The 22,782-nt window shown below is 44.8% G+C and overlaps 1 long non-coding RNA gene and 1 other non-coding gene across 7 annotated transcripts in view; both read left to right on the forward strand.

The window, feature by feature from the left end:
- The first annotated feature begins 5,213 nt into the window (after positions 1–5,213).
- Positions 5,214–22,782, forward strand: part of LOC121019027 (uncharacterized) — a 41,921-nt gene continuing 24,352 nt past the window's right edge. For all 6 annotated transcript variants that reach the window (XR_005785394.1, XR_005785392.1, XR_005785399.1 and 3 more), the window contains exon 1: positions 5,214–5,634. This is a non-coding gene — a long non-coding RNA (uncharacterized LOC121019027). The remainder of the gene's footprint in view (positions 5,635–22,782) is intronic.
- On the forward strand, positions 18,553–18,660 carry LOC121019051 (U6 spliceosomal RNA). The gene has a single exon (XR_005785414.1). It is a non-coding gene; the product is annotated as a U6 spliceosomal RNA (small nuclear RNA).

A 22,782-nucleotide genomic window follows, 5' to 3' on the forward strand; every position in this document is an offset into this window, starting at 1 on the left:
CAGTTTAGGATTCAAAATACTCGGTTTTTGTCTTGATGGTAGAGTAATTTTTAAACACCTGGAAAGAACATGATATGAACCTGAAAGCTGCTGTCTGAAAATCACCGTTTTTATGTCAACTGTCCCTTACCTGTTCATTTCCTAACTTTCAGAATGAGTATAGTTTCACTGTAATCAACAGATGATGATGTCTTCCATGGGGACTCAGTTACTGTCCCCATGATTGTGTGCTACATCCAAGGTTACAGGAAAACTTTCAATTCAAGACATTACCATTTGGATACACGTTCTGCACAGGATCAGAAGATTCCTGTAAATTCTTCATACATTTCACTACAACCATGGAGCTGTGAGAGTTGCACATCTAGTAACCCTGAAAATTTAGCCTATAATTCCTATAATGTTAGAGCAGGAGATAGATTTCAAAATTCATTTCTTAAGGACTTAAAAATCAGTGTATATTATTACTTGCACTGAACACCAGGAATCACACTGAGCGAAGTTTAACTTCACTGAATTAAGAGCCATCAGGGACAGGTGAAGGTCTAGGACCCCACATCCTCTTAACTAGCTCAGCTCAAACCTCAGAAATACTGCACATTCCTGCATGGCTTTCACAGTGAATTAGGTAATCCACAGAATAGCACCCTTTTCTGACAGGATCACTCACCCAGACTCTTGATACAGACACTGCCTCTTAGACTGAAATGGATCCTCACCAACTCCTTCCTGCTGCCTGAGGGGCTCCATGTGAAGGGCACAGCAGCCAGTGGGAGGGGCCAGCCAGACCCTGAGATATAGGTTTGTGATTCTGTGAGGTCACCTGTCTCGCCACTGCAATTATTTCATTTACAGCTGCACTGGGAATACAGGTTTGGGAGCTGAAGATGTTCCTGAAACTTTTCTCTCATGTGTTAATTATGATGAACAATTATGACTTTCTGGTTAGAACCTTGTAGGAGACTATTTGTGGGAGGCTTGTTTTTTTCCCCCTCAATCCCTGTAGGTAGACGTGTCTCCTGTTAAGCACGGCAGGAAATAGTGTGTTCTGACACGTGAGGGATTAGTGGGGAAGGATGTGTATCTCCCTGGGTTCTTCACTTCCCAGAGAGGTTCCTCTACCCAGAAACTAGTACTTTCCTAATCCTCAGGCCACTGAAAGGAACCATCAGGTAAGGTTATTAGTAGAGAAACAGAATGAGACAAAATACTTGGGAACAATATGCAGAGATACAAGCAAAAGGAAGAACATGATGTAAATAACTCACTATAGGATTCATTTCACACAAAGTTAATATGACATGTTTGAATGATTCAGTGCCAATTAATTTGAAGATTGTGTAGGAAAATTGGTTTTACCATTATTGACCCCATTGATAAGGATTAAAGACTGGACAATACCCAGAGAGGAAAGAGAGAAGTTTCTAAGAGTCTCTTCTCACAGACTAAAGCAGTAGGATCAGATGGCTTAACCAGAAGTTTCTCCCAACCCATAAATGTTGGATGAGCCCATCCTCAGTTACTTAATTCAAGAGGATCAAAGAGCTCCAACAGTTCTGTACGCTTCCCCCCGCCCCCCCTGAATTTTCAGTAATGAGCACTTACTGCTTTGGTAAGAAGAAACACAAAGTAGGAGTTGAAACAGATCCTGTGGTTTTCCCTGCAGACAATTCCACTGTTGAAGTTCCTTGTGCAATTACTAGCCATTTTCAAGTCAGAGCCATAATGATGGGCAACTCAGACTGCACACAAACGTTAATGGTTTACACACTTACATACATCCGCAAACACACGTGTATATCCACCCAACCTCACATATACTCACATACTATTAGACCCATACGTGGTCATTCGTGTACTCACAACTGTAATTGAAATTCACAAGTATTCAGGCACATCCTAAACACTTAGAAATTCACCCCATTGACATTTATATTCACCACACCTTCACACTAACTCACAGTTCACAATCAGTTTGATAAAATCAACATACGCTTTCATCGTGGGTGTGTGTGTCTTGATGAAACGTTCAAATGCAGAAAAAGAGGAGTACCTCCAGACTTCTGGGCTGTCTGGAGGCCTTTATTATCATTTGTAATGCTTTCAAGCCCTAAACTACCCATACGGAGAATATATACAATATACAGTCTTTTTTTTTTTAACGTTTTTATTTATTTTTGGGACAGAGAGAGACAGAGCATGAACGAGGGAGGGGCAGAGAGAGAGGGAGACACAGAATCGGAAACAGGCTCCAGGCTCTGAGCCATCAGCCCAGAGCCCGACGCGGGGCTCGAACCCACGGACCGCGAGATCGTGACCTGGCTGAAGTCGGATGCTTAACCGACTGCGCCACCCAGGCGCCCCCAATATACAGTCTTAAAAATGGCTTTGAGCATCACCGCTCTAAGCCGGATGTGTGGTGGGGATGTTGGGGTGTGGGGGGAGTGGCAGTGCATGGGTGTGTGACAGAGCAGGTGAGAGAGAGGGCATAGGAAAGAAGAACATAGAGACAACATGGTGCAGAGGTCCTGGGGGGAGGGAAGAAAATACCGCAGGAGAAGAAACAAGGTAGAGGGATAAAAGACAAACGTGTGCTCAATGCCACAGGGGAGTTGCCACGTTTGCTGGTACGTGGAGACATAGTGTGCTGGGAAGTGATCGGTATGAGGCACACTGGGATCTTGGGAAAAAGAGGTGCAGAGTGTCATGGGGTGGTAGGGGATAATGGAAGCGGACACTTCGTAGGGAAGATGTTAATGGTCGGTGTGGGTACGAGACACACAAGACAGTGGCTTGGAGTGGTGAGAATAATGGTGGGAGGATGAAGGGAAAAAGTGTGGGGCGGGTGTGCTTTGGAGAGGGCAGCGTGGCCCAAGGCAATAGAGAATGTCTGAAGAGGAGAGGAACCCTGGAGGAGACCTTGAACAAGGCAAAAGAGGCAGAGGGCATTCAGGGGGCCAGTGAGGGAATCCAGGAGAAAGGGTCAGAGGAGATCGGGATGGAGTAATGCATGTGGGTGCGGATTGGATTCCTGCAGGAGTGGAGGCTGGGGCACCGCAAGGTGTGGGTGTAGAGGACCCAGGAAATGGGTGAGATACTGGTATTGGGAGTGGAATTTCGGCAAGACAAAGAAAGGGCGGGACCTCACCGGTCCTGGGGGTGATAGAAGGCAAGGAGGGTGGCACTGGAGTCCCTGGAATAGCGGTCACCTAGAGACAGATGTCAAAAAGGTGACGGGAAGGAGGTTGGAGTGGGATGCAGAAGTCTCCTAGGGCTGAGTCCAGGTGAGGGATGTGTGGAGGTTTAGCAGGTGACTGGGGCTCCCAGGGTGGGGGCATGAGGACCCTGGTGGGAGAGGAGCATACGGTGGGGAAGGGGAGCCAGGGAACTGGGAGGGTGCGAGTGGCACAAGGCAGATTGGAGGTCACTGCTTGACACCCATTCGTTAATTCTCGATTTACGGGCAAATATCAAGTGTCATGGATAGTTAGTTCCTAATTTCAGCTCAGGAGGCAAAACTCTTGCTCAATTAAAACGTGCCCCCACGTCATGAACTAGAGCATACAGTACAGGAGGGAAGGTGCAGTTTTGGGTAGCAAATCTCAGCCATTCCTTGGGAAACCAGGTGCAGGATGTGACTGGTCGGTCAGGCTGGAGAGGCTTTTACTGGTATCCAGAGTTGCAAGTGGGGGAAAGAGCTGTCTCATCCCAAACTCTGCATCTCTGTTGAAGAACTGTTATGGGTCAAGGACATTTTATGCCCCAACATTGATCTGATGAAGATTCTTTTAGGTATTGTGATATTTCTAAGACCTAACCCTTTGTTTTAACAATATGAGCTTTAAGAACACTTAAGCTTTTAGGATACCTGAAAATTGGAGAGAAATTCACCCGTGTTTTTTCATTCTAAGAAACCATATGAAAAGGGAACCAGAGGGGAGAGAGTTGTGAATGTATTGAAAATTCTAAAAAAAAATTTTTTTTACAGAATTTCCACTGATTTCATAATAATTACAGGCAGATGTCCAATTGGAGGGTGACTCTCCTCGCTTTGTTATGATACCAAGTAAGATGGATTTGGAGGATTTAAGGTTACTAATGAAATTACCTTTAAGCACCTATGTTATCCTAGATGATCTGCTGGATCCAGAGTAATTCCAAGATCCTTAAAGAGAGAGAGAATCCAGAGATATTAGATACAAGAGGAAATCAGAGATTTGAAGCATAAGGACCGTTGCTGTCTTTGAGCCTAAGTGTAGGTGGGCACATGTGGAAACCACAAGATGGCAATTAATTGTGCTAACGACCTAAAAGATGATAGAAGTGGAATATTACGTAGGATCTGGAGAAGGAAGTCCAAGCTGATTGACACCTTGATTTAGAAGGCGACATTGTAATCAGTACCCAGCCAAGACCCCAAGGGTTTTCATCTAAGAACTGTTATGAAAATAAATTTGTGCCTTGTTTTTAAATATCTGCTAAGTATTTATAGCAGTGCAAGTGACTAAATGTGTATTCTTCCAACTCCCACCCCCACCCTTAATCCCATGGTGAAACCGAATCCCCAGCATTTGGAGAAGGGGCCTTGTGGTGATGAGGGTGAGCTCTCCTGAATGAGAACATTGACCTGTAAAAATGACCCCAGAGCTTTCATTGAACCCTTCCACCAAGAGAGTACACAGTGATAGGATGGCTATATACGAGCAGGAAGTGGGCACAGGATATGATAGTTGTTAACACTTCCCAGGTGATCGTCAGGGGAAGCCAACAATGACAACCACTTTGCCAAACACTGCCTCTCAAAGTATTGTGTGTATGTGAATCTCCTGCATTTGTGTTGAAACAGAGTCTACAGGAGAACCCTACTCTAAGAGATTGAGATACAGCTGCGGTCCGGCCGATGAATTAGCATTTTCTTTCTTTTTTTTTTTTCAACCTTTATTTATTTTTGGGACAGAGAGAGACAGAGCATGAACGGGGGAGGGGCAGAGAGACAGGGAGACACAGAATCGGAAACAAGCTCCAGGCTCTGAGCCATCAGCCCAGAGCCCCACGCGGGGCTCGAACTCATGGACCGCGAGATCGTGACCTGGCTGAAGTCGGACGCTTAACCGACTGCGCCACCCAGGCGCCCCTGAATTAGCATTTTCAACAGAGTCTCTGGTGGTGCTGCTGCTTCTCTCCCCAGAACTGTTTCCACAGCATCCCCCACCCAATCCCCCTTTCGGTAGCACTAGAGAGAGCAAGCAGAGCACACCTGACCCTCTTACTCGCTAACGTCCCATCTCAACACAGATGCTGTGGGTTCCTCACATGTAGCAAATGAAGAGGAAGGAACGGAACCAGCACAGGTGATTCCCGTGGGGACGGAGGGGCTGCTAGAGGGAAAGTCTGAGGACCGTCCAGGGAAGCCGGAGCGCGCAGGTGCACGTGGCAGGTCCCAGGAGGGGGTTGGCCTTCTTGGGCGGCCTCTGCGCAGGCGCGAGCTCTGGGACGGGCGTGTGGGCGTGGCTACGGCCTCGTTGCGCCTGCGCGCATGGCCGGCAGGGTCAGGTGACCGTTGAGCTCCAGCAGACGCCCTTGGCCCTTCCAGGTGAGGACCTGGCTCAGAGCTGCGGCTTCTCCTCCTGGAAGGTTAGTTCTCAGGGAGTGTGGGCTGGCGGCGGCCTGGGGGTGCTTGCGGGCCCCAGGGAGGGACGGGACCGCGTGCTGAGGGCAGCTCGGCTCTGGGCTCACGGCTGCCCGGAGCCTGCCCGCGACAGGCGTGTGTCAGGGTCGCGTGAGAGGGACAGATTCGCACTAGAGTCTGGTGGCGCTTTTAACCGTGTGTCTTCGGTGACGGGTCCCAGTACCCGGTGCTGCCCTCGAGGGCGTCTAGGTTGGAATGGAGGAAGGATTTGGCTTCCCGGGTGGGGGTGGGGTTGAGGGGAGTTGCGATGTTCGCCCTTTGGTGCGCACGCACGAGGTCCTGGGCTGCAAGGGAGTGGAATGAGCGAGTTCCAGGACCCACCTGGAGAGGAGAGAGCGCGTGTTAGTGCCAAGATGGGTTTTGTGCTTCCATTTGTGGCTGCAGGTAGAGCGGAATATGAGCCCTGGTCAGTGAGCTTGGGTTGCAATGATCTCGTGGGGGTGGTCGAGGGGTCCAGATGTTGGGGGATCAGGTGTGGTCTGGAGGTCCCGAGCGTGACGGGGGCAGGATGGGCCGGAGACTTGGGCATAATGCGAGGTGGGTGAGGGGGCGCGTGTAGCAGGACCAGCACTGTTGGGAGGCCTCCTCAGCTGCGGTCTGGTTGTGTGCGGGGCTGAGCCAGCCCGGTGTCCAGGCGCCGGCGCAAGTGTGGGCCGAGCACCGAGCACGCCGCTTCTGGCACTCGTGATCCACGTGGCAGGTGCAAGCGCTCGGGGCCCAGACGCCGCCGGAGGAGAGCCGAGCTGCCAGCCATGTGCAGAGGCCGGACCTCCAGGGCCTCCACGCGGCCACCTCGCTTGACTGGTGTCTTCACCTGGACCCGCGTGCTTCTGGAGGAGTGGCGCGATGTCCCGGCATAAGTCTTGAAAATTGCACTGCACGTTGCCCGCCGATTCTTCTCCCGGTCGGATTTGTCTCAGAGATTCTCGCAGCGCACACGTGAAGGTAGTTTCATCCCAGATTTGTTTGAACACGAACAAGTGGAAGTATTTTAAACGGGCAACAATAGATGTTTGAATTATGTGTGTAAGGGACTGAAGCCTTTGGAACTGTTACCTGAAATGTATATTCGATGACATACAAAGATATCTGTAACCCATATAAGTAAAAGCGGTTATAACACAGCCTTTAGAGAGTGTCAGCTTATTGTCACCTTTTGAGTGCAATATTATGTATCCTAAGCTGTTATATATTCACAACAAACGGTTAAGCGTTGATTTCACTGGGCTATAGGACCACAGGCGGTTTTTTCCTCATGTAGTGATAGTTTCTCGTGTTAATAAAGTGTATCGGTTAAGATCAAGTTTAAAAGTATAATCATTTTTGTTCTCAGATACTTTTAATTACATTCTACCTCTTTCAAATGTTATATATGGTAATGTGTTCATTCTCTACAAAGCATTGTAGTTAAATCATCCCTCTAAGAATAAGGTAGGTTGAATATTTAGATTGTCAGAATAGCACAATTTAATGGTCCTTTTCCAAAAGTTTTCATTAAGTGATTTATAGAGACGTTTAGCATTATACAACATTGGTTCTTGACTAGGGACAATTTGGCCCCCTCCTCCTCTGTCTGTGATCATTTGGCCATATTCAGTGATCTTTATTTCTTGGCATGAGTGAGGCGTAGGTTGCTTTGCCACATAGGGAGTGCAATTAGAGATACTGGGAAACATCCTACCCTGCAGCAGGCCAGCTCCACCAGAGAGAAGTATCTGGGTCAAAGGTCAGTAGTGCCAGGGTTGAGAAACAATAGCCCAAAAGTCTGATGATTTTTCTTCTATAAACTTCTCATTCTCGGGGGGGGGGGGGCGGAGGAAGATAGAAGCGTGGAATTTGTGGAAGAAAGGATGAAACCTGTGAGGTTGAATTGCAGCTGGAAATTCCAGTGTGAAATTGTTTTGTTTTTAATATAATTTGTCAAGTTGACTAACAGACAATGTTATACAGCGTGCTCTTGGTTTTAGGGTAGATTCCCATGGCTCATCGCTTACATACAACACCCAGTGCTCATCCCAACAAGTGCCCTCCTCAGTGCCCATCACCCATTTTCCCCTCTCCCCTCCCCCCATCCACCCTCAGTTTGTTCTCTGTATTTAAGAGTCTCTTATGGTTTGCCTCCCTCCCTCTCTGTAACTATTTTTTTTCCCCTTCCCTTCCCCCATGGTCTTCTGTTAAGTTTCTCAAATTTCATATATGAGTGAAAACATATGATATGTGTCTTTCTCTGATTGATTTATTTCACTTAGCATAATACTCTCCAGTTCCATCCACATTGCTGCAAATGGCAGGGTTTCGTTCTTTCTCATTGCCAAGTAGTATTCCATTGTATATATAAACCACATCTTCTTTATCCATTCATCAGTTGATGGACGTTTAGGCTCTTTCCATAGTTTGACTACTGTTGAAAGCACTGCTATAAACATTGGGGTACATGTGCCCGTACGAATCAGCACTCCTGTATCCTTTGGATAAATTCCTAGTAGTGCAATTGCTGGCTTGTAGGGTAGTTCTAGTTTTAATTTTTTGACGAACCTCCACACTGTTTTCCAGAGTGGCTGCACCAGTTTGCATTCCCACCAGCAGTGCAAGAGGGTTCCCATTTCTCCACATCCTCTCCAGTATCTGTAGTCTCCTGATTTGTTCATTTTAGCCACTCTGACTGGCGTGAGGTGGTATCTCAGTGTGGTTTTGATTTGTATTTCCCTGATGATGAGTGATGTTGAGCATGTTTTCATGTGTCTGTTGGCCATCTGGATGCCTTCTTTGGAAAAGTGTCACCTATTCATGTCTCCTGCCCATTTCTTCACAGGCTTTTTAGTTTTTTGGGTGTTGAATTTGGTACATTCTTTATAGATTTTGGATACTAACCCTTTATCCGATATGCCATTTGCAAATATCTTTTCCCATTCTGTTGGTTGCCTTCTGGTTTTGTTGATTATTTCCTCTGCACTGCAGAAGCTTTTTATCTTGATGAGGTCCCAATAGTTCATTTTTGCTTTTAATTTCCTTGCCTTTGGAGATGTGTTGAACAAGAAATTGCTGCGGCTGAGGTCAAAGAGTTTGTTGCCTGTGTTCTCCTCTAAGGTTTTTGATGGTTTCCTGTCTCACATTTAGGTCTTTTATCCATTTTGAGTTTATTTTTGTATACGGTGTAAGAAAGTGGTCTAGTTTCATTCTTCTGCATGTTGCTGTCCAGTTCTCCCAGCACCATTTGCTAAACAGACTGTCTTTTTTCCATTGGATCCTCTTTCCTGCTTTGTGAAAAATTAGTTGGCTGTACATTTGTGGGTCCAATTCTGGGTTCTCTGTTTTATTCCACTGGTCTGTGTGTCTGTTTTTGTGCCAATACCATACTGTCTTGATGATTACAGCTTTGTAATCGAGGTTAAAGTCTGGGATTGTGGTGCCTCCTGCTTTGGTTTTCTTTTTCAACATTACTTTGGCTCTTCGAGTCTTTTTTGGATCCATACAAATTTTAGGACCGTTTGTTGTATCTTTGTGAAGAATGGCGGTGCAATTTTTATTGGGATTGCATTGAATGTGTAGATTGCTTTGGATAGTATTAACATTTTAACAATACTTATTCTTGCAATCCATGAGCATGGAATGTTTTTCCATTTCTTTGTGTCTTCTTCAAATAACTTTGTAAGTTTTCTATAGTTTTCAGCATACAGATCTTTTACATCTTTGGCTAGTTTTATTCCTATGTATTTTATGGTTCTTGGTGCAATTATAAATGGGATCTATTTCTTGATTTCTCTTTCTGTTGCTTCATTATTGGTGTATAGAAATGCAACCATTTTCTCTACATTGATTTTGTACCCTGCAACTTTGTTGAATTCATGTGTCCGTTCTAGCAGCTTTATGGTTAGAGTCTTTCAGGTTTTCTATGTAGAGTATCATGTCATGCAAAAAGTGAAAGTTTGACTTCTTCTTTGCCAATTTTGGTGCCTTTTGTTTTATTTTGTTGTCTGACTGCTGAGCCTGGGACTTCCAATACTATGTTAAACAACAGTGGTGAGAGTGGACATCCCTCTCATGTTCCTGATCTCATGGGGAAGGTTGTCAGTTTTTCCCCATTGACGATGATATTAGCTTTGGGCTTTTGATATGCGGTTTTTATGATGTTTAGGTAAGTTCCTTCTATTCCTACTTTCTTGAGGGCTTTTATTAAGAAAGGATGCTGTATTTTGTCAAATGCTTTTTCTGCATCGATTGACAGGATCATATGGTTCTTATCCTTTCTTTCGTTAATGCAGTGTATCACATTGATTTGCAAATATTGAGCCAGCCCTGCAGCCCAGGAATGAATCCCCCTTGATCATGGTGAATAATTCTTTTTATATGCTGTTGAACTCAATTTGCTAGTATCTTGTTGAGAATTTTTGCATCCGTCTTCATCAAGGATATTGGCCTGTAATTCCCCTTTTTTGTGGGGTCTCTGTCTGGTTTGGAAAGCAAAGTAATGCTGGCTTAGTAGAATGAGTCTGGAAGCTTTCCTTCTGTTTTGATTTTTTGGAACAGTTTGAGAAGAATAAGAATTAACTCTGCTTTAAATTTCTGGTAGAATTTCCCTGGGAAGCCATCTGGCCCAGGACTCTTATTTGATGGGAGATTTTTGATAACCGATTCAGTTTCTTCACTGGTTATGGGTCTGTTCAAATTTTCTGTTTCTTCCCGTTTGATTTTGGTAGTGTGTGGGTATCTAGGAATTTATCCATTTCTTCCAGGTTGTCCAATTTGTTGGCATGTAATTTTTTATACTATTCCTTGATGATTGCTTGTATTTCTGAGGGGTTGGTTGTGATAAGTCCAATGTCATTCATGGTTTTATCTATTTCGGTCCTCTCTCTTTTCTTTTTGAGAAGTCTGGCTAGGGGTCTATCAAGTTTGTTTTTTCAAAAAGCCTGCTCTTAGTTTCATTGATCTGTTCTACTGTTGTTTTGGGTTCTATATTGTTTATTTCTGCTCTAATCTTTATTATTTCTCTTCTTCTGCTGGCCTTGGGGTTTCTTTGCTGTTCTGCTTCTAGTTCCTTTAGGTGTGTTGTAAAATTGTGTATTTGGGATTTTTCTTGTTTCTTGAGATCGGCCTGGATTGCCTCCCAGGACTGCCTTTGCTGCATCCCAAAGGGTTTGGACTGTTGTGTTCATTTTCATTTGTTTCTGTATATTTTTTCATTTCTTCTTTAATTGCCTGGTTGACTCATTCATTCTTCAGTAGAATGTTCTTTAACCTCCATGCATTTAGAGGTTTTCCAAACTTTTTCCTGTGGTTGATTTCAAGTGTCATAGCATTGTGATCTGAAAATGCGTGGTATGACCTCAATTGTTTTATATTTCTTGAGGGCTGTTTTATGATCCAGTATGTGATCTGTCTTGGAAAATGTTCCATGTGCACTCGAGAAGAATGTGTATTCTGCTGCTTTTGGATGAACAGTTCTGAATATATGTGTCAAGTCCATCTGGTCCAGTGTATCATTCAGGGCCATTGTTTCCTTATTGATTTTCTGCCTAGATGATCTGTCCATTGCCGCAAGTATTAAAGTCACCTGCAATTACTGTATTCTTATCAATAAGATTGCTTATGTTTGTGATTGTTTTGTATATTTGGGTACTGCCGAATTAGGTGCATAAACATTTATAATTGTTAGCTCTTCTTGATTGATAGGCCCTGTAATTATGATATGATGCCCTTCTTCATCTATTGTTACAGCCTTTAGTTTAAAATCTAAGTAAGTATTGATACTGATACTGATACAAGTATGACTATTCCAGCTTCCTTTTGACTTCCGTAGAATGATAGATGGTTCTCTATCCCCTCATTTTCAATATGAAGGTGTCCTCAGCTCTAAAATGGATCTCTTGTAGACAGCAAATAGATGGATCTTGTTTTTTTTATTGATTCTGATACCCTGTGTCTTTTGATTGGAGCATTTAGTCCATTTACATTCAGCATTCTTTTTTTTTTTTTTAATTTTTTTTTCAACGTTTATTTATTTTTGGGACAGAGAGAGACAGAGCATGAACGGGGGAGGGGCAGAGAGAGAGGGAGACACAGAATCGGTAACAGGCTCCAGGCTCTGAGCCATCAGCCCAGAGCCCGACGCGGGGCTCGAACTCCCGGACCGCGAGATCGTGACCTGGCTGAAGTCGGACGCTTAACCGATTGCGCCACCCAGGCGCCCCTACATTCAGCATTCTTATTGAAAGATACCGATTTAGTGTCATTGTGTTATCTGTAGGTTTCATGCTTGTAGTGATGTCTCTGTTCTTTATGGTCTTTGCAGTGTTCCACTCACGGAGTCCCCCTTAGCATCTCTTACAGGGCTGGTTTAGTGGTCATGAACTCCTTCAGTTTTTGTCTGGGAAGGCCTTTATCTCTCCTTTTATTCTGAATGACAGCCTTGCTGGATGAAGGATTCTTGACTGCATATTTTTTGTATTCAGTACACTGAATATTTCCTGCCACTCCCCTCTGGTCTGCCAAGTTTCAGTAGATAGGTTTGCTACACCCTTATGTGTCTACCCTTGTAGGTTAAGGCCCATTTGTCCCTAGCTCATTTCAGAATTCTCACCTTATCTTTGTATTTTGCCAGTTTCACTATGATATGTCATGGAGAAGATCGATTCCTGTTATGTCTGAAGGGAGTTCTCTGTGCCTCCTGGACTTCAATGTTTGTTTCCTTCCCCAGATTGGAGAAGTTCTCAGCTATGATTTATTCCAGTAAACCTTCTGCTCCTTTCTGTCTCTTCTTCTTCTTCTGGAACTCCTATGGTTTAGATATTATTACATTTCATTGAATCACTTAGATCTCTAATTCTCTCCTCGTGGTCTAGAATTTTGTTTTTAATCTCTTTTTCACAGTCTCATCTTTTTCTATAAGCTTATCTTCTATTTCACTTATTCTCCCCTCTGCCTCTTCATTCCTTGCTGTCACCATATCTAGTTTATTTTTCACCTCATTTACACCATTTCTTAATTCATCGTGACTTTATTATTTTTTTTTAATTTTTAAATATTTATTTTTGAGAGATAGAGACAGAGCATGAATGGGGGAGAGGCAGAGAGAGAGAGAGAGGGAGACTAGAATCTGAAACAGGCTCCAGGCTCTGAGCTGTCAGCACAGAGCCCATTGCGGGGCTCAAACTCGGGAACAGGGAGATCATGACCTAGGCCTAATTGGACACTTAACCAACTGAATCTCCCAGATGCCCCATCATGACGATTTTTTAGTTCCTTAATCTCTGCAGTAGTAGATTCTCTGCTGTATTTTATGCTTTTTTCAAGCCCAGCGATTAATCTTATGACTATTATTCTAAATTCTTGATAAGATATATTGTTTATATCTAGTTTTGAGCAGTTCTTCAGCTGTCATTTCTTCCTGGAATTTCTTTTGAGGAGAATTCTTTTGTTTCTTCATTTGGCTAGTTTTCTGTTCCTTATGTGCTTTAAAAGCTTGTTATGTGTCCTGCACCTGCAAGCACTACTATATTAAAGACAGGTCGTACACTGTCCAGGGCCTGGCCCTTCAGAAGGTGTTTTTTTCTGGAGAGTGTTACTTGCTCCCTGTTGTTGTGACTGTGGTTGCCTTATCTCCCTACTTGTAGTGATGTTGTGGACCCTCCATCGGGTGTGCTTTGATTTGTTCATTGAAGTAACCTTGGGTGAAAAAAATTTTTGAAGGAAAAAAGGGGGTGGTGGTGGTGGTAGAAGAGGCCTTATACCGTGCAAAGGGAGAAATGACAGGGATGGGGAAAAAGAAAAGAAAATTGACTGGGCAGAGAAATTATATGGCTTAATCCAGAGAGAGAGAGAGAGAAATAAAGAAGGTATAGAGCAGGTGTAAAGAGAATGGATTAAATATGTCTGCTTAAACAAACCAACAACCAGAATAACCAGACTAGAGAAGGGATGAAATAAGAAGGAGAAAAGGAAGGAAAAAAAAAACGTATATGTATACATATATGTACGTATACATATACACATATACGTGCGTATATACGTATATATGTATACATATATATATATTTATATGTGTGTGTGTATATAATAAGAATTACCCAAGAATTAAATCAGAAAATGCAAAACCGCTGGGTGCCTTGGAAACGGTGGCAGCACGAGTCTGGAGGAGGGGCTGTCTGGTTGGGACCCGTCATTCCGGCTCCAGTAGATGCCCAGTTACCAGATGCGGAGGGGCGTGGCTTGGTGTGGGCGGGTCCTGCCTCCACTGTGGGTCCACTGTCCCTTCCGTGAGGTCCCTCCTTGTTGGTGAGGGGGAGAAAAATGGCGACACCCAGTGCCTCCTCCACAGACCAGGTGTCCCAAAGCACCCTGTTCAGACCGTCCTTACTGTGAGGCGGCACGAATGAGGCAGTTTGTCCTGCTCCACCGACTCCCACTCCTGCCTGGCACTTGACTGGCATTCAAACCCCGATGTCTTAAGGGGTCCCGCTCCGTGTACCCCAGTTCTGGAGAATTGCCACTCTGCGCTGCAGATATATGGCCTCTGGCTGGTGGGCGCAGGCAGTCTTTGTCCTTTGAGCGGCTATATGCCTTCTTCCCACAACGCTCTAGGGAGGGGATCGCTTTCTCCCACTGCACACTGTGCCTCTGAACTAGTTAACCCATCGCGGGGGCTGGCTGCCCTCCTCCCCAGGTGTGTGATCCAGGCAGCAGGCCCCAGTCCGGGGGAAGCCCTGCAGTTAGAGATTAGATCCTTTTCTGGGGTTTTGTTTTGTTTTGTTTTGTTTTGTTTTGTTGATTCCCAGTCTGTGGTTTTTCTCTTGTCCAAATACAATCCTACCCTTTCACAGCCTCTCTTTCTCTTCCCTTTGTCTCTTCGCAGAAGGGGATCCTCCCCTTTGTGCCCATGCCACCCGTTTTCTCTCTCCCAGTTCACAATCGTGCACCTATGGCTCGGCAGGTTGTCCCCATGGGCCCCTGGAGATGTCTCTGTCACTCTGCAGCCGGACTCTTGGAATTCAAAGTCCTCTGGTCTCAACACTGATGTGTTTGAGGGACGAAGGAACTTCAGGTTTCCCTACTTCTCCACTACTTTGGATTCTCTCCCAAGATTCTGTTTTTTTAAATATGTCTTTATTTAACGAAATTAGAGGACTCTTCAAAAAAGTGACTTAATACGAGGTAGGGAAGGGAGAGTATGAGGTGAGTGTTCAATGTGTTGTTGATTCAGAAACTAAAGAACTGCAGTATATGCTAGGTTATGGGGGCAGGAGGAAATAGAAATTACAGCTGCCTGTAGTGCAAGTCGGGGTGCCCATCCCTTGTGCAGTCACAATCTTCATGTAAGTTTTGATTCCCCAAATATTTAATTCCTAATGCCTAGTGTTGACCAGAAGTGTTACAGATAATAAACAACCGGTTAATGCATATTGTGTATTCTATACATTATATAGTATATTCTTATGATACAGTAAGCTAGGCAAAAGAAAATGGTATTAGAAAAATCCTAAGGAAAAATACATGTGCAATACTCTTGTGTAAAAATTCCACACATAAGAGGACCCACACACTTCAGACCAGAGTTATTCAGGGGTCAGCTGTACCCCTTAATGGGTGCTAGGTTTCCCTGCAGGAGGATGAAGTAGGTAGTGACGATGGTTACACAACATTGCGAATGTGTGAAATTCTGCAAAGGGTGCCCTCTCAAATCATGGTGCATTTACATTCTGTATGTTTTATCTCAATGATAACAAACAAAGCTTGATGGGATGTAGCCATGGTAAAGAACATCTCAGTGGACAAATTTGGAATAATTTGAGCCTGGAAAAATATATATTAATATATGAGTGCAAATGGGAAGGAATTCTTGAATCTGTTGTAATAACAACAATGGGGAAAGGTAAAAGGAAAGCCTTTGTTTACACAGAAATGCTAATTAATGCACATATAAAAGATAGTAGAATGTTAGAATGACTGATTTGCAACCATTATCTGATAATTAATTCAGACAGAAAAAATCAGTTGATGCTAAAATATTTAGACTAAAAGGTAAGTTGTTGAAGCAATCTTAAAGTATCACTCCAGCAATTACTTAATGAACAGGGAAAAAGCACCGCTAAAATGATCAGGTCTGGGGGCGTCTGGATGGCTCATTCAGCTAAGCATCTGACTTCAGCTCAGGTCATGATCTCACAATTTCGGAGTTCAAGCCCCACATCCGGCTCAGTGCTGACAGCTCACAGCCTGGAGCCTGCTTCAGACCCTGCGTCTCCCTCCCTCTCTGCCCTTCCCCCACTCGCACTCTGTCTCTCTCTCTCTCAAAAATAAGCATTAAAAAATTAAAAAAATAAAATGATCAGGTCTTGTAGATGGTGTTATAACTATATAGTCAAACTTAATCAGCGGTAATAGAAAATCCTCCTAGCCTTTGCCTCTGAGGTGATGGCCTCTGAAGCTCCCACTGTCCTCTGTGTGTAGAAGTTCCGCTCCAGTGTTGTACCTGAGGCTGAAGTTGAGGCACACAGTCAGAGAAATCCACACTTAAGGACATTTCAATCAATGGGTGTGCATTCTTCAAAACTGTCAGAATCACTGAAGACAGAAAAGTGGTAACTGATCTATATTTAAGAACTGGGAAAGTCAAAACAGCAAATGTAGTATTTGTACCGTGACTGAATCCCACATTTCTGAGATTCATTCATTCATTCTATTCTCAGATTTATTCATTGTATCACTGGGGGAAATGTGTATATGGCTCCTGTATTAAATGATGGTATAACAGCAGTGTGAATTTGTTAATTGTGACAGTTTGTTGGGGATAGATAAAATAACCTTGACCTTAGGGATCAGATGTTCAGATATTAGAGGCAGAGTGTCAAGATATTCATGAAATAATTCTTACTTCACCCTGCAAAATCTCAGTCAAATGAAGAAGAACATGTGATGAAATAGTAATGTTTGTTGAATCTCAAGAATAGTAGATCGAATTTTTGTAGATCTAGATTTTTCAGAAAGAAAACTAACCATTCAGTGAAAGGTGGGGGCATCCACATACCCTACTTGCTGGGATATGACATTTTCCAGGCATTTGCAGGAGCAGTTTATGAATTGTGTACCCACAGTGAGAAGGTGCAGTCATGGTGGTGAAGCAATCCCCTGTCCCAAAACCGCGGGGATAATCCATATGTGCAGAAATCAGTGTGACCAACTGCCCCCATGTCACGATGTGTGCTGTAGTGGACACTGAATTTTTCAAAATTATGTAAAACAAAGTTCCAAAAAAGATGATTCGGTAACACTCCTTGTAGAATAAATTGTGGTTTTTCTAAAATTTTTTTTTCAACGTTTATTTATTTTTGGGACAGAGAGAGACAGCATGAACGGGGGAGGGGCAGAGAGAGAGGGAGACACAGAATCGGAAACAGGCTCCAGGCTCTGAGCCATCAGCCCAGAGCCCGACGCGGGGCTTGAACTCACGGACCGCGAGATCGTGACCTGGCTGAAGTCGGACGCTTAACCGACTGCGCCACCCAGGCGCCCCAAATTGTGGTTTTTCAAGTAACATGATAAATCTGTTTGTATTGGCGCATAATAACTGCTTCCTAGAGCCCTGGTTGAGGAGCAGTTTGATTGGAAAGTAAGTCCAGTATGATATATATGAAACATTGAACCAGAAGAGAATACTATGGTGTGTGCATATGTCTCACATTTATGCAATTTCAGACTCTACCCAGTGTGCTCTGAAATTACATAAAGGGAGAATAAGCATAAATCTGAAAAAGAAATGTTACACCCAGAGATCAAAATACTATCAGTTGTGGGGTAATTCCCGAGAATGTATTTTACTATTATATATGTATAGTAGATTTCTGTTTTGAATTTAGCAGCTTTGAGCAACACCCGTTTATTTTCTTACATTGTCAGCAGGTCATAAGATCAAGAGCCAGGCTGTTAACTGGAGCCTCTGGGGTTAAATTTCTTCTTCTTCTTCTTCTTTTTTTTTTTTTCAGTTTTCGTTTATTTTGAGAGAGAGAGAGAGAGGGAGAGATATCTCATACTTGAGTGGGGAAGGGGCAGAGACAGAGGGAGCGAGAGAGTTCTAAGCAGGCTCCAAAATGTCAGATCAGATCCTGATGCTTGACATCATGATCTGAGCTGAAATCAAGTATTGGATGCTTAACTGATGGGGCCACCCAGGTGCCCCTGGGGTTAAGTTTCTTTGAGGGTGATTTATGTTAGCAGAATTTATTTTTTTCCAGAAATCATTTTTAAAAATGATTTCCAGGGTGCCTGTGTTGCTTAGCCAGTTGAACGTCCTGGGATCAAGCCCTGTGTTGGGCTCCACGTTGAGTGTGGACCCTGCTTAGGATTCTCTCTCTCTCTCTCTCTCTCTCTCTCTCTCTCTGTGTGTGTGTGTGTCCCCTTTCTCGCTCTAAAATTAAAAAGAACTAAAATGAAAATAAGTAAAAAAAAATAATAAAAATGATTTACATGTAGCCCCTCCACCTTGAAAGCCAGAATCAGCATGCTGCCTCCCTCCCTGTTCTCCCTCTCTTTCCCCGTCTCTATCTCTTGACTGCTTTTGTTCTTTAAGGTCCATATGATTTTTTGGATCCACATAGATGATCCAGGATAGTCCACCTCATTTAAAGTCCAGTGATGGGGGCGCCTGGGTGGCTCAGTCAATTGAGCGTCCGACTTCGGCTCAGGTCATGATCTCGCGGTCCGTGAGTTTGAGCCCTGCATCGGGCTCTGTGCTGACCGCTCAGAGCCTGGAGCCTGTTTCGGATTCTGTGTCTCCATCTCTCTCTCTGACCCTCCCCCATTCATGCTCTGTCTCTCTCTGTCTCAAAAATAAATAAACGTTAAAAAAAAAATAAAGTCCAGTGATTATAGTGCTTGCTTTGGCAACACATATACTAAAATGGGGGTGACTCAGAAAAGATTAGCACGGACCCCATGCACAGAATGGCATGCACATTCGTGAAGCATTCCATCTATTTGTTTATTCCTTAAACGTCAAATCATTGTGGACAATTAATTTTGAATAAAGACTTGACTAAAGGAAATAAAATAAAGTTGGATGATTATGAACCATAATTACATCTGCAAAGTCTCTTTTACCATGTGATGCAAGATAACCAAGGGTATATCACCTGCGCGTGGAGCTCTTCTTACCTCTGTGTGATCCCATTGATTACACATGGGATGATTTCATGCCAGGAACAAAGTGCTTAATATTTTTCCATTTTCCTTCGTTAGATTCATTTCATATGTAAAGCATATATGTCAGTTTAGAAATACAATATGGAAAGAGTCTTTGATCACGTCGTCTTGAGTCAGAAAAGTTGTAGCAGACATGAGTACTAGGAAGGGACCGAGCATGGCAACCGTTTCCAACGCTGAGTGCTCAGTAGCAGGAAACAGGCAGTCCCAACAGTCTCTCGTGGTCATTCCCTCTAAGAACTGGATTTCAGTGATGAGACTGACATGGTGGAGTGTTCACACAGCATCCTACCTGTGGTCCTACTGTGCATTAACGGTTTTACAGGGAAATTTTGCATAGGTCCCTATACCAACAGGTCCATGAGAAACGGAGTCCCTTGTCAATGAGGTTGTAAAGGAATGCAGCGAATGCATGTAATTTCCCACCTGCCCCTGTGACCTCCATGCCCACAATTTCCATACTGTCCATCTTTCTACCACTATAGCCTCTTGTCCTGTACCCCTCCCCCCCCCTTACAGGTCCTTCTCCATCCCAGTACTTTAGCCTGTCCCTCCAACCCCTGGACCTGTGCGTGCTCCCACCCACTTCCACCTGAACCTTCAAGACTTCCTTCCCCAGTTCTATTGTGCACCCATTTTTAATTCCATTTTTCGTGTCTATACCCTGCACTATTCCAGGGACCTCTGTCCTATCATCACTTGCACATCGTCCATCCCTGTTGACCTGTATTGAATTTCATCCGGGGCAGAAGCCAATGACTGCAGCCCAGTGTCTATATCCTCCATGGCCCATCTTTGCCCTAAGTTCTTGGGTGCTGTCCGCTCCCTGTGTACCCCATACACACCCCAACATTACCCCTTTTCCTGAGTCCCTTTAAAACAGTTTTTTAGGGGCGCCTGGGTGGCGCAGTCGGTTAAGCGTCCGACTTCAGCCAGGTCACGATCTCGCGGTCCGTGAGTTCGAGCCCCGCGTCGGGCTCTGGGCTGATGGCTCAGAGCCTGGAGCCTGTTTCCGATTCTGTGTCTCCCTCTCTCTCTGCCCCTCGCCCGTTCATGCTCTGTCTCTCTCTGTCCCAAAAATAAATAAACGTTAAAAAAAAAAACAAAACAATTTTTTAGTGTTTATTTTTGAGGAGAGAGAGAGAGAGAGAGAGGGAGGGAAGGAGAGGGGTAGAGAGAGGGAGACACAGAATCCAAAGCAGGCGGCTCCAGGCTCTGAGGCGTCAGCACAGAGCCCAACGTGGGGCTCGAACTCACGGACCACGAGATCATGACCTGAGGCCTAAGTCTGATGCTTAACCGACTGAGCCAACCAGGCGCCCTTCCTGAGCCCCTTAATCTTTTCGTTCCCCTTCTCTTCCCAGCTGACTTCATCACCCACACCCGTTTTGTGTCCTTGAGAGCATTATCTCCCCACAAAGGTTTCAGCTCCCTTTCCACCCTCTGTGTCTGTCTTGGGCCACTAACCACATCCAGTGCATCCGTACTTCATTAATACAGTGTGTCATATTTGTGTGTGTGTGTCTTTTATACTCTCTTGACCCTAGTACCAGGTTCCAGCTGCAGGGCAGTCACTTCCCCCAGCTGAGCAGCTGACCACGTCCATGTCTCAGTCCCTTCTGTAACTGGGCTCTCACACACTCTGGCCACTTGGCAGCAGCTGTGACCACTCTGTGGCAGGTACTAGACAACCAGGGACAGCCTTTCTGCTCTGGAACTTGTGATATTATCCAGTCAGCCAGTCCACTGGGAAGCCTTGAAAAGTAGCTCACTTCATTCCGCTTCCTCACATAAGCTGCTCCTCCAGCTTTAGCTTGTCACCCCGTCCCCATGTGCATCCCGTAGCGTGGCCCCACCTGGCAGCCTTCGACCCTGTGCAGCTGCTGGTCATAAAAGAGTTCTGCCTTTCGCACACCCAACAATAGCCAAATTATGGAAAGAGCCTAAATGTCCATCAACTGATGAATGGATAAAGAAATTGTGGTTTATATACACAATGGAGTACTACAGGGCAATGAGAAAGAACGAAATATGGCCCTTTGTAGCAACGTGGATGGAACTGGAGAGTGTGATGCTAAGTGAAATAAGCCATACAGAGAAAGACAGATACCATATGTTTTCACTCTTATGTGGATCCTGAGAAACTTAGCAGGAACCCATGGGGGAGGGGAAGGAAAAAAAAAAAAAAGAGGTTAGAGTGGAAGAGAGCCAAAGCATAAGAGACTCTTAAAAACTGAGAACAAACTGAGGGTTGATGGGGGGTGGGAAGGAGGGGAGGGTGGGTGATGGGTATTGAGGAGGGCACCTTTTGGGATGAGCACTGGGTGTTGTATGGAAACCAATTTGACAATAAATTTCATATATTGAAAAAAAAAGTTCTGCCTTTCATCGCTGCAAGAGTCATAGTGGTTTGCGTCCCCCATCAAATGGCTTTCATCCCACAAAATGTTCCCTTCCTACCGTGTGTTTCTTTAGCCCCATGTGCTCATGAATTGTCGGGGCCTTTACCCAGCCCCGCCCTTTGCTCACTTTTGCTGATTATGCCCTCTCCACCAATTTCACTTTATTCTTATGACTGTCATACCCCCAGACTGATGTGTGTTACACCCTGAACATCTCACACACTCTGTCCCCTCATGCCCTTAAGTCGTGCAGTGCTCTTGAAACCTACTGCACCCTTTAACCCCTGTGTGCCTTTTATTCTCTGTCCTCACTCACCTCTCACTTTGTGTACTCTTTTTAGAAATGGAAATGTGTGCACCTGAATTTGTATGTTGACGCTGTAATCCCTTGAACTTGGAGGTGGGGGCTTCAAAGAGATAATGAGGTTAAGTGAGGCTATTAAAGTGGAAATAGTACAGCGTGACTGGGTGTCCTTACAAGAAGGACCTCCGGACACACAGACCCCAGGGAAGCAGATGCGCATGGGCAGAACAAGGCCATGTGAGCACACAGAGACGGGGGCCGGCTGGAAGCCAAGGAGAGAGGCCTCAGAAGAAGCCAACCCTGCTGACACCTCTGTCTTGGGTTCATGGCTTGAGGAACTCTGAGGAAATAGGTTTCTGTGGTTTACACCACCAGCCTGGGATATTTTGTCATGGCAGCTTTAGCAGAGTAAACCCCCACCCATGTCACCGTGCTGTGTGTATCACCCCTGTTTTGTATCTTTGCACTCTTCCCCCCCGCCCCCAGCCCTTCTTATGCTGCTGTTACACCCCCATGAACTGCCGCTCAGCACGCCCTGCATTTCCACAGCCAGAGCTCACAGAACTATTGAAATGCTGGTCATTTAAAACGTCCTTGTGGGGTCTGCAGTTGGAGGCATGCAGGGACAGACATGGGGCCCCATTCTTGCATTTTCAGACTTGGACACGTGTCTTTGATAAACATATTTATACAAACGTGTTTTTGAGGAGCATACACCTGGTAATTATGTGAGGGGCTTTGTGAAAGTGAGTAGGCCAGTGGTGTGAGGGTGTGCATTGTGTGTGTGAATATGAGTGTGAATGTGTATGTAGTCTCTGTGCACATGAGTGTCTGTGGGCCTGAGACTAAGTATGCCAGAATGAGAAAGACTGTATGCAAGTGTGTTTTTTCCATGTGTTTGAGTCGATGAGTGTGCATAGTGTATGTGTGTGTGCGTGCCTGAGTGTGTAAATGTGCCTGTGTGTGAGCCCGTGTGCTTGCAGAATGGGCTGTCAGCCATCTGGCTCTATTCCTGCACTGGGAGATTGGGGAGTAGGGGATATAGTGAGCATTTAATATCGCCAAAATGGTGGTTCGGCTTTGCCCTCACCTCCTGGGAGCGGATCTTCACCCCTTAGAATGTCTTGCTCATATATTTTCTTTGTCTGGGGCGGGACCGTGAGAGGGTCTCACAGGATTGATGATGGGGCCTC

The sequence above is a fragment of the Herpailurus yagouaroundi genome, unplaced genomic scaffold (genome assembly GCF_014898765.1).
Source record: "Herpailurus yagouaroundi ecotype Mexico unplaced genomic scaffold, PumYag 220, whole genome shotgun sequence".
Lineage (NCBI taxonomy): Eukaryota > Metazoa > Chordata > Mammalia > Carnivora > Felidae > Herpailurus > Herpailurus yagouaroundi.